This window comes from Notolepis coatsorum (assembly GCF_963971535.1).
Source record: "Notolepis coatsorum genome assembly, chromosome: 4".
In the NCBI taxonomy this organism is placed as follows: domain Eukaryota; kingdom Metazoa; phylum Chordata; class Actinopteri; order Aulopiformes; family Paralepididae; genus Notolepis; species Notolepis coatsorum.
In genome coordinates, this window is record NC_140168.1 from 82506676 (window position 1) to 82517755 (window position 11080).

Here is an 11080-nt window from a genome sequence, read left to right on the forward strand (position 1 = left end):
TGCTTCTGGTCAACATGCAAAAAAACAGATTGTTTTTTCATCCGTACATTTCCGTTTTATACCGTTTTGAATAGGAGTATAGTTTGGGTGATTCTTAGTAATCCCAGGAAAAGACGCGATAATAGCCCTTTAGTGGAATCCAGTTATCATGTTGTAATTTTTCGCCTGATTATCGAATCTTCCTGAAATCAATGCTGGATTATCGTTATTATCCGGCTTGTAGGGGGGCGCTCCACCTCCCCCCCCCCCCCCCCCCCCCCCCCCCCCCCCCACGGTACACACACACACAGACGGCTTCGATTGCGGGAGAAAAAAATATCAGATTAATGCAAGATTAGATATATAGTGTCCTTACCTTGTCTCTGATGTAATGCAAAAAAAATTATCCATTTAACTGACCGCCATTCCAAGTACTGGTCGCGGAGGTCCGTCCCACGTTGTCCAGCAATGAATGAGGGGGGGGGCTAGTTGATCCATCGTTGTAAACGCTCGTCATGCCGGAGTATTTAAACCCTGCCCGCACGGCTCAGCTCGGCCCAGAAAACTAACTATATTTTAAATGGAGTGCAATAGCGGCCGAAGGCGTTAAGAGGGCGGTATTGACCGTCTGCAAGCTCAGACACATTCAGAACAGTATGCACAGCCTGCCCTGATGATTTATGAATGGCAATAGCGAATAAAAGAAATTACGATTAAAACCCGACTTTTCTCGTGATTGGCGCTCAAGCGATTGCGAGTTAACCCGACTTTTCTCGTCAATGGTGCCCAATGAGTTAAAGGTGTTTGGAATATATTAAATGGTATTATTAGGAATGGCTCGAGACAAGTAGGCTATCCTCAGTATTTTATTAAAAATGATCAAACTATTAGCAATATGGATGAACATGTAAATTGAGTTATGTTTTGCTTGTTTATTTATATTTTAATTTCTTGATCAATGATTTGTTTTGATTTTATATTTGTATTTATTTACATCAAAACTATTTTATCTCTTTTTTACTGCCTATTTTTAAACTGAATGTAACAGAGAGGCCTATTGGGATGTTGGATCCTAATGTGATTACCTTACCTTGCTACCTCTTTAACTTTCTTATGCTCTCTTATGCCTGTGTTTTTTTTACTGCTGTGAAGCACTTTGAACTGCAATTTCTATATGAAAAGTGCTACTGTATACAAATAAAGTTTTATTATTTTCATCCCCACAGCACTCAGCTACAGAACAGAAGCCTCTGGAGTTAATTCTTCCAAAAAGCCAGTGTCAAGTGTTCCTAACTCCAAGTCTTACAGAGGTGCTCACAGCCACAACCTTTTAGCTTTGAACAGTTATCGACCATCAAGCTCTGCATTTTCCGAAAGGTCCCTCGACAATCGTGGCCCCAGCTATACGCCGAGTTCCTCCAGTAATTACAACACTGTTGTTGGCCGTTACAGCTCTCCGAAACGAGGGATCAGCTCCTATTCCAACTCGGAGTCACTTTCTACCACTAACCGGGAAAGTGCCTACAGCCAAGGTTCTAGTTACAAGCCAGTCGACCTGAGCCGTCAACAACCCAGCCAGACCCTACAGCAGTCTGAGTACCAGCTGATATCTGGAGCCAATTATGCTGTCCCTCAGAGCAAAGTTGGCATGTGGAATATTGCCTCTGCTCAAGGAGGAAGTGTTTCTGGGTTTAGTAGTGTGCAAAAGGTAATTTCGCAGCCTAGCTACCCTGCCAAGTCACACACGCCTAGTTACCAGCCAAAACCTGAAGTGCCGCAACCTAGCTACCAGAAGCCACTGCAGCAGCCCAGTTTTAATATGCACGTTCCCCAGAAGGTTAGCTATCAGCCCAAGCAGCCTACCCACCAGTCCCTGCGCTGGCCTGTGAAGCAGCCTTTGGTACAGCATCGAAGTCAGAGTAGCGCCTCTGGTAACTACAAGTCTGACAGTTTAGAACATCGTGGCACATCAAACGCTGGAACCGTCTCCCGTATCGACTCTGCCAATTCTGCTCAGCCAGGACTTTTATCTGACCAGGGAAGCGGCTATACCCAAGGAGGACGTTTCCGTTATAAGCCTGTCCAACTGGGCCGTCAACGACCCAGCCAGACCCCACAGCAGTCTAGTTACCAGCCACAGAAGTCTAGCTACAAACTGATGCCAGGAGCTAATTATGCCGTCCCTCAGAGCAAAGTTGGCATGTTGAATATTGGCTCTGCTCAGGGAAGAGTTGTGTTGGAGTCTAGTAGTGTGGAACCCATTTCATCAACTGGAGTTCAACAGCCTAGCTACCCTGCCGAGCCCCAGAAACCTGATTACCAGTCAAAGCCTGTGGTACAGCATCCTAGCTACCAGAAGCCACTGCAGCAGCCCAGTTTCAATAAGTGGGTTCCCCAGCAGCCTAGCAACCAAGCCAAGCCTACCCCACAGCTACAGCAGAAACCTAATCAGTTTTCACAGCCAGGTCTTTCAGCTAACCAGGGAGGACGTTTCAGTTATAATGTCCAACTGAGTCATCAACAACCCAGCCAGACCCCACAGCAGTCTAGTTACCAGCCACAAAAGTCTAGCTACAAACTGATGCCAGGAGCTAATTATGCCGTCCCTCAGAGCAAAGTTGGCATGTGGAATATTGGCTCTGCTCATGGAGGAGTTGTGTTGGAGTCTAGTAGTGTGGAACCCATTTCATCAACTGGAGTTCAACAGCCTAGCTACCCTGCTGAGCCCCAGAAACCTGATTACCAGCCAAAGCCTGTGGTACAGCATCCTAGCTACCAGAAGCCACTGCAGCAGCCCAGTTTCAATAAGTGGGTTCCCCAGCAGCCTAGCAACCAAGCCAAGCCTACCCCACAGCTACAGCAGAAACCTAATCAGTTTTCACAGCCAGGTCTTTCAGCTAACCAGGGAGGACGTTTCAGTTATAATGTCCAACTGAGTCATCAACAACCCAGCCAGACCCCACAGCAGTCTAGTTACCAGCCACAAAAGTCTAGCTACAAACTGATGCCAGGAGCTAATTATGCCGTCCCTCAGAGCAAAGTTGGCATGTGGAATATTGGCTCTGCTCATGGAGGAGTTGTGTTCGAGTCTAGTAGTGTGGAACCCCTTTCATCAACTAGAGTTCAACAGCCTAGCTACCCTGCCAAGCCCCAGAAACCCGATTACCAGCCAAAGCCTGAAGTGCAGCAACCCAGTTATAACAAGCAGGTTCCCCAGCAGCCTAGCAAACAGCCCAAGCAAACACTGCAACAAAAACCTACCTACCAGTCCCTGCAGCAGTCTGTGTACCAGCCTTTTGTACAGCAGCCTAGTCGGAGTAGTGCCTCCAGTTATAAGATTGTCAAACTGAGTCGTCAACAACCCAGCCAGACCCCACAGCAGTCTAGTTACCAGCCACAGAAGTCTAGCTACAAACTGATGCCAGGAGCTAATTATGCCATCCCTCAGAGCAAAGTTGGCATGTGGAATATTGGCTCTGCTCGGGGAAGAGTTGTGTTGGAGTCTAGTAGTGTGGAACCCATTTCATCAACTGGAGTTCAACAGCCTAGCTACCCTGCCGAGCCCCAGAAACCTGATTACCAGCCAAAGCCTGTGGTACAGCATCCTAGCTACCAGAAGCCACTGCAGCAGCCCAGTTTCAATAAGTGGGTTCCCCAGCAGCCTAGCAACCAACCCAAGCCCACCCCCCAGTTACAGCAGAAACCTCAGTTTTCCCAGCCAGGTTTTTCAGCTAACCAGGGCTACACCCAAGGAGGACATTTCCATTATAAGCCTGTCCAACTGGGCCGTCAACAACCCAGCCAGACCCCACAGCAATCTAATTACCAGCCACAAAAGTCTATCTACCAACTGATGCCTGGAGCTGATTATGCCGTTCCTCAGAGCAAAGTTGGCATGTGGAATATTGGCTCTGCTGGTGTGCAACCCAGTCCATCAACTGGAGTTCAACAGCATAGGTCTCAGCCCAAGAAGCCAGGTTCCATATCTGTTGGCGTCGCTACCGGAGGAGTTCAGCCCAAGCATCCAAGCTACCCCACCATGCCAGGTCCCCAACCCAAGCGGCTTGTCAGCTACCTCTTCAAGCAACCAACCCCGCCTCCAAAGAAGCAACTAAACCACCACTCCCAGCAACAGCCGTGGCACCAGCAAGGATCCAGCAGTTATGAGTCCTGACTCTCATTGGGCTTCATGGAATTGGCCTCAAACAACTTGGATACAAATGGGTATGTTTTTTATTTATGATTACAGTGATGGCCTCCCTCATTTGTAATGCTTATTGCCTGCTATTTTGTACAAGTTTGTCATGAATGCTAAAACATCCCCCTACAGGCATGGCGGGATTGCAGAACTTCCATCTTAAGCACTCTATCCATATACAGAGTGCTCAGAAGGGTAAGTTGTATATTGTTTTGGGAGACTTGAAGGGATGCAACCTTGGGTCCCGTTTGGGCAGTAATGTAGTCCTTCAACAATAAAAAAAAAATTGAGATGTAATGTTTGAAATTTAAATGGGCAAAAGAAGAAATTCTTGTGGTTGAACAATCGTGTCAAAGCTGAGTTCCTCACAACAGTGGCTAGAGTTTAGAGTGTATGCATGGTGGTGTAACTGGGCTCTACATGATTTAGTTAATAAAACAGCATGTCTATCTTATGCCTTCGCTTAAACCTTTCGATATACCATATCTAACATGCTTCTTCAACGATATTTGTAGAAAAAAATTGTTCTCATTTGAGAACACTCAAAGTAAAAGTTTATACAACCTTTTAAAAGGTTTTGCTGCAATACTTAAGTTAGTTATCCAATCCTGTCCTCTGAGTCAAAAAGAAGTCCCTATTTCTAGCTGAATGAAATCCCTGTAATAACTTGACTCCCATAAGCCGATGAGGGGACATTTACTGTAGGGTGGTTTATTGATTATTTAACATTTCTTCTTTCTTCAGATCCAGTCCTCCGTTCCATTCCTGGAATCATGCAGCTTCAACTAATTTGTCAAGCTTGACCCTTGTGCACTGGGTATTTATTTATCTTATTTTGGTGTTAACAAAACTCTGGGTTCGAATGGACCCGGTGTGTAACTCTGTACCAACCACCCCAAAAAACAAGGATTATTATCCAGTTTTGTACTTCATTACTAACTTATTAGCTCATCATAACCACTACCCATATCAAATATTATTTTATATTGCCCCAAGACACAATGTACATCTTTTTTCAATCGCAAATAGGATTATTTTCACTCATGCTGTTCCCCATATTGAAGAAAATGGGTAAATATGTATGCAATGCTGACTATAACAGGTACAGACTATATGAAGACACTTTATTAAGTAAACTGCTTTTTGGGGTTTAGAACTGTATTATGGAAATAAATCAAGGAACAAAACAACTCCACCTCCCTATCACTCTTCTTCCTCTCCCTATCACACTTCTTCCTCTCTATCACTATCTTCTCCCTATCACTGTTCCTCTCCACCTCCCTATCACACTCTTCCTCCTCTCCACCTCCCTACTCTCATCCTCTCCCTATCACCTGTTCCTCTCCCTCTCCACCTCCCTATCACACTGTTCATCTCCCTATCACTCTCTTCCTCCACTCCCTATCACTGTTCCTCCTCTCCCCCTCCACCTCACTCTCGCACTGTTCCTCTCACTCTCACACTGTTCCTCTCACTCTCCACCTCCATATCACACTTTCTTTCACTATCGCACTGTTCCTCTCACTCTCCACCTCCATATCACACTTTCTCTCACTTATCACACTTTCTCTCACTCTCACACTGTTCCTCTCACTCTCCACCTCCATATCACACTGTTCCTCTCACTCTCCACCTCCATATCACACTCGTCATCCTCTCCACCTCCATATCACTATGTTCCTCCTCTCTACCTCCACCTCTCTGTTCCTCTGCTTCCTCTCCACCTCTCTATCACTGTTCCACCGCTCCCTCTCCACCTCTCTATCACTCTGTTCCTCCGCTCTGAAATGGCTAAAATGATAAACATGAGTGTTTTTGTGTTTAAAGGAGTACTCCAACATTTTGGGAAATTAGCTTGTGCAACAAGCGGATTCATACCTTTTTCTTCTCTGTGCATGCAGTAGGAGTAGGAAGACGTTGGGAACTAGGCTAATGGAGCAATCTACTTCCAGTGACTGACGCTAAGCTAGGCTAACGGTGCGCTTCTTCCTACTCTTACTGCATGCACAGAAGAGAAAAGGTATGTATCTTCTTGTCTAACTCCAGGGTAGATGGCAAATAAGCAAATTTCCCAAAATGTTGGTGTTTTTGTTTAAATAGCCGCCATGAGCACATACTATAAGCCTTGTTCCGATAAAAAAACACTCTCAAAAAACACCTACGTGAGACTGCAATTCGAAACTGGCCCCTACAAATGTCCTAACCTAGTTGTACAGTAAATGACCAAGTAAGGCTTTGTCAATATTCCAATGTACAGTGTAAAATGTGTGTGTGTCCCCTTCCCAACCCCCCCCCCCCCCCCCCCCCACCTCCAATGTACAGCCCTCACCCAACCCACCCAACCCCACCCCACCCAACCAACCTCCTCCAATGTACAGTTTCTATGCCAAATGTATATACACTCCTTTTCTGGACACTTTTGTATCACAAACAGTACTGTATTTGCAAATCTGATATGTCATAAATGTATAGATGTAGCAGTACTGTCTATCTGTATGTCATGTATGTCATATATGTTATGATGAATTGAAAATGGGGGACCCTGATGTAAACAAGTCGAAAGTCTTTCTCTGGTCTGCATCCCCTTAACAATTGTATGTATTGAGCTGTACTGTACTGTACCCATTCTGCAATCTGTTAATAAACTTTTCAATCAATCAATCAATCAATGGCAATTATTGCATTTTACATTCTTGAAACGGGTCCGTTCGGACCCTAACACCACACAAGGTAAAGTGTCTTCATATATAATTGCTGGCCCCTCAGTTGTAATGCTACGCTAGCTTCATATGACAGCCACGCAAATTAATATAGAGTGAAATTAACTTAATTAAGATCCCCTGTGCAACGATACGTCATGTAATTCAATCTTATTTACTCAGAAGCAGAAGTATTATTATGAACATATGGTCATATGCAGGCCACTTATTTGTCAAACATTCACCCCAAAGTTGTTGTATAAAGAAAGAACTAGACTTTATGAAGTTGCGGGGTAACAGGTTTCCGTATGACTTTGTTAGGGATGCTCGATATTGGCTTTTTTACCTATACCGATATTGTCCAACTCTTAATTTCCGATACCGATATATGCAGGGTCCCCCCCCCCCCCCCCCAAAAAACTGAATAATTTCAGGTAATTAACATTACATATCTCTTGTTGTGGAATTAACACAACATTATGCATACTTTTGACTAAGTAAAATCAGAATTAGTTCTTACTTGCTTGCCTGGGTAAATAAAGGTTATAGAAATGTAAAAAAATTAAAATTTTGAAAACCGATATTTTTTTATTTTAATGCCAATATCGGACATTCCTACTTTTTGTTTTTTATTTCTATTCTCATGTTATTGTAAGTACTGATTGTTAAATATTTGTAATTGACAGACCATCTATTTCTATTGTTTAATTATTGTTTTTGAGTAAGTGGTAGGCACAATTCAATTTTCTTCTCTACCACACAAGGTAAAGTGTCTTCATATAGTCTGTGCCTGTTATAGTCAGATTGCATAAATATTTACCCATTTTCTTCAATATGGGGAACAGCATGAGTGAATATAATCCTATTCGGACCCAGAGTTTTTGTTAACACCAAAATAAGATAAATAAATATCCAGCGCACAAGGGTTAATTTTATGTGGTTTATTCTGTATGACGTTTTTAATAAACTTGTCGTATTTTGGCCAGTACTTCTGTCTACGTGTGTGAATGACCACTGGTCAGATGCGATGTAGGAATGCAGATGAATTGAGTCTCACACCGGTGAAATTTGAGTGGTATCAAGAATAGAGCTTTTATTGAAGGCGTCCTGGCAAAACGGTCGTCTCAACGCATTCTCTATGACAGTACACACTCGATTTGGATCCTCAAGTATTTAAAAAGTATTTGGTTACAAAGTTCTGGTCGTAGTCTAATGAAGGTTTCTTCTCTCGGCAGCAGCGCCTTCACCGATGATCAAGTCCAATTCCTGGATGGCATTTTTTTCTCTTTTCTGGTTCCATTTCGTCTGTTCGTCCCTTCTTCTGCCTGGGAGCGTGCCTTTAAACCTCTTAGGCATGCCCTGCTGCCAGCGTCATCATGATGAGAGACACAAAATACAACCAACCAGAGCAGCCGGTGGCCATCTTTGAAATGTGAGACAGAGAGGGTCTCTCTAATGCTACCGTTGTAACACAATTACTCGATTGAATAAAAAAGGACTTTTTGTATTATGTCATGTTTTGTTAAACATTTGTCTGTTTCCTCATAATAAACATACTAATGAAATCCCTGAAAAGCTTTGATTATCAGATAAGCATTTTGGATATTCCATTAATTTAAAAAGCTTTCTTTATTTTCAAACGACATGTAATTGTCAGTCATCAAACACTGAATGAGTAACGTTTTTGACCTTATGGTTTATCTAAGAATGTGATCCTATGGGATTTTACTTAATAATTCCAGTTAATATTTATAATATGAACCAATTTCTTACTATCCAGTTACACAGAATAATGAGCAGAACGTCCTTTTCATATTCCTAGGTTTGTTTATTGCCAATATTTTTGTCTAACGTGGTCTATACCTTATGGGCGGGGTCATTAGTTAACTCTGATAGTCTCCTCTGGTAAAATTTGGAGCCAGCCTTGTTGTCACAGTGACCTACAGCTGGTAAGAAGATTAGAATAGTCTACTTTGAACTGATTCATAAATTCCTCGACTCTGTGTAACTGATGCCTTTTCTGCAGTTGCAGGCTGTTCGCTAATCTTTGCCCCGGTCAATCCGCTCATGTGGTCACAGTTGACTGACTTGGTTCTTTTACGGTCCCTCTTATCACCAAGAACCATCCGTTAGTAGCCCTTAGGACGGAACTGTGTCCTGTCTGAACGACAGCTGCTAACCGACTCATACCACCTCATATCACCTTGGTGTTTTGTCCAACATCTGACTCAATATTTAACACTTTCAGTGCCAACAATGAGATTTCTCGTTAGTTCATGCCAACCGTTGAGTGCCAGCCGATGAGGGATCTCGTTTTTAATCGTGTTTTTAATTATTGATTTCCATAAATGTTTCATCAATCTAGCCTCACATTACCAGTGGGGATCTGTCTGAGCTCTAACGGGGAAAATACCGCCCCTATCGTCTCTCCGGATGGTAGTGCACCCCATTGGATTGAATGAAACTTGTCAGGCATGTAATCTGAGCCTACTGCAGTCACCACCCACCAGCAGAGAATGTGTTTCCAGTACCCAGCGTTCGATCTATAAACGTGATCGATATTTGGAATGGCGATCAGGAATTGGAATAATCTTTTTGGAGAACATCTGAGGTAAGTAATCTATTTTACCAGTCTTGGGATAATCGGAGCCATTTTCACCTATATATCAGTGTGTGCCATATGTGTGTGTCTGTGCGATCAGGAAATAAGAATCGATTTTTCAGCCTGCTTCTATAGCATGCATAAGTACACATACACTATCGACAATCTAGCGTTTATTTGAAAATGATTCATAAATAGGCTGAAAAATTACAATGTGTTTTGTGTATTCCAGTAAAGGGCGATTATCACAGAATCTTAATTTTTTTCTGAAACTTTCAAAAAACTAGCGTTTTTCAAAATGGTATAAAACGGAAATGAACCGATTAAAAAAAAAAAATCCGTTTCGACAATGTTGACTGCAAACAAGTCATTGATAAGCGACGGCCATATTAGACACATAGCCATAATTTAAGATATAGTTTATGCGTTCGCAAATATGAGAGCTCTGTCATTGAATAGAGCGGTGGCACGCAACAGGGTTCCTAGGCACCGCATGGCTGGCACGGAAAGTGTTAAGGAACACTTTAACAATAACCACACTTTCATTGTAACAAGCATCGGGGGAAATCTGATTTAATTCCAGGGAATTGTAATTTTTTGTTTATGCCTCATTGCAAAGACATGATTGCCCAAATTTTCCTGGAAGATTTCTCAAATGATGATCTAGTGCAGATTGGTATGTGGGTCTCTTGATTGCTCTGAGACACTTGGGTCTGAGATCCTAACATTTCTTTTTTATTGCTTACATACGTACTGAATGGGCTCAGGTCTTTCAATGTGTCCATGTCAAACAACGTCAATGGGGTTGAGTTCCTGTCTAGACAAACTGACTGATGCTCGGATGCAAATTTACTCCACAGTGCAACACAAAATAGATCACTAAGTAGATTTCAATGAGCATCAAGTTGGCTTCTCCAGACAGGAGCTTGACCCCATTGACTTTGCATTGGTTTGTGGCTAACTAGCAGTGTTGGGCAAGTTACTTTTAAAAAGTAACTAGTTACAGTTACTAGTTACTTCTTCCAAAAAGTAACTAAATTACTTACTCAGTTACAAATTATAAAAGTAACTAGTTACTTCAGAAAGTAACTATTGCGTTACTTTCAATATATATATTTTTTTACATAAACAACATACACAAATCTAAACTATTTTAATGTTGCTGTGGGACAAAGTGAGACTAGCCTCCAATCAAATGCCATGTATGTAGATATTATAATTACTATGTTTATATATTAGTGGATCATACAAATACAATAGATGTTTTGGAACTTTTGATATGTATTGCCCCTCAACAGGCCACAACTGGGCAACATTAAATTATGCTTGTTAAGCACTATACCAAAAATAAATAACAAATATATACTGATTGATTGAACATTTTAATTAACAGATTGCAGAATGGGTACAATACAGTACGGCTCAATACACACAATTGTTAAGGGGATGCAGATCAGAGAAAGACTTTCGTCTTGTTTACATCAGGGTCCCCCATTTTCAATTCATGACATACACAACATACAGATATAAGAATCTAATCGAATCATTCTAAACCAATCTAATCATGACATTTAAGACATGCATGACATACAGATATATATC

The 11080-nt window shown here is 42.2% G+C and overlaps 1 long non-coding RNA gene across 1 annotated transcript; it reads left to right on the forward strand.

Moving 5' to 3' along the window:
• The first annotated feature begins 4076 nt into the window (after nt 1–4076).
• Nucleotides 4077–8283, forward strand: LOC311226397. The gene is made up of 3 exons (XR_014619548.1): nt 4077–4203; nt 4310–4372; nt 8115–8283. It is a non-coding gene; the product is annotated as an uncharacterized lncRNA (long non-coding RNA).
• The last annotated feature ends 2797 nt before the right edge of the window (nt 8284–11080 follow it).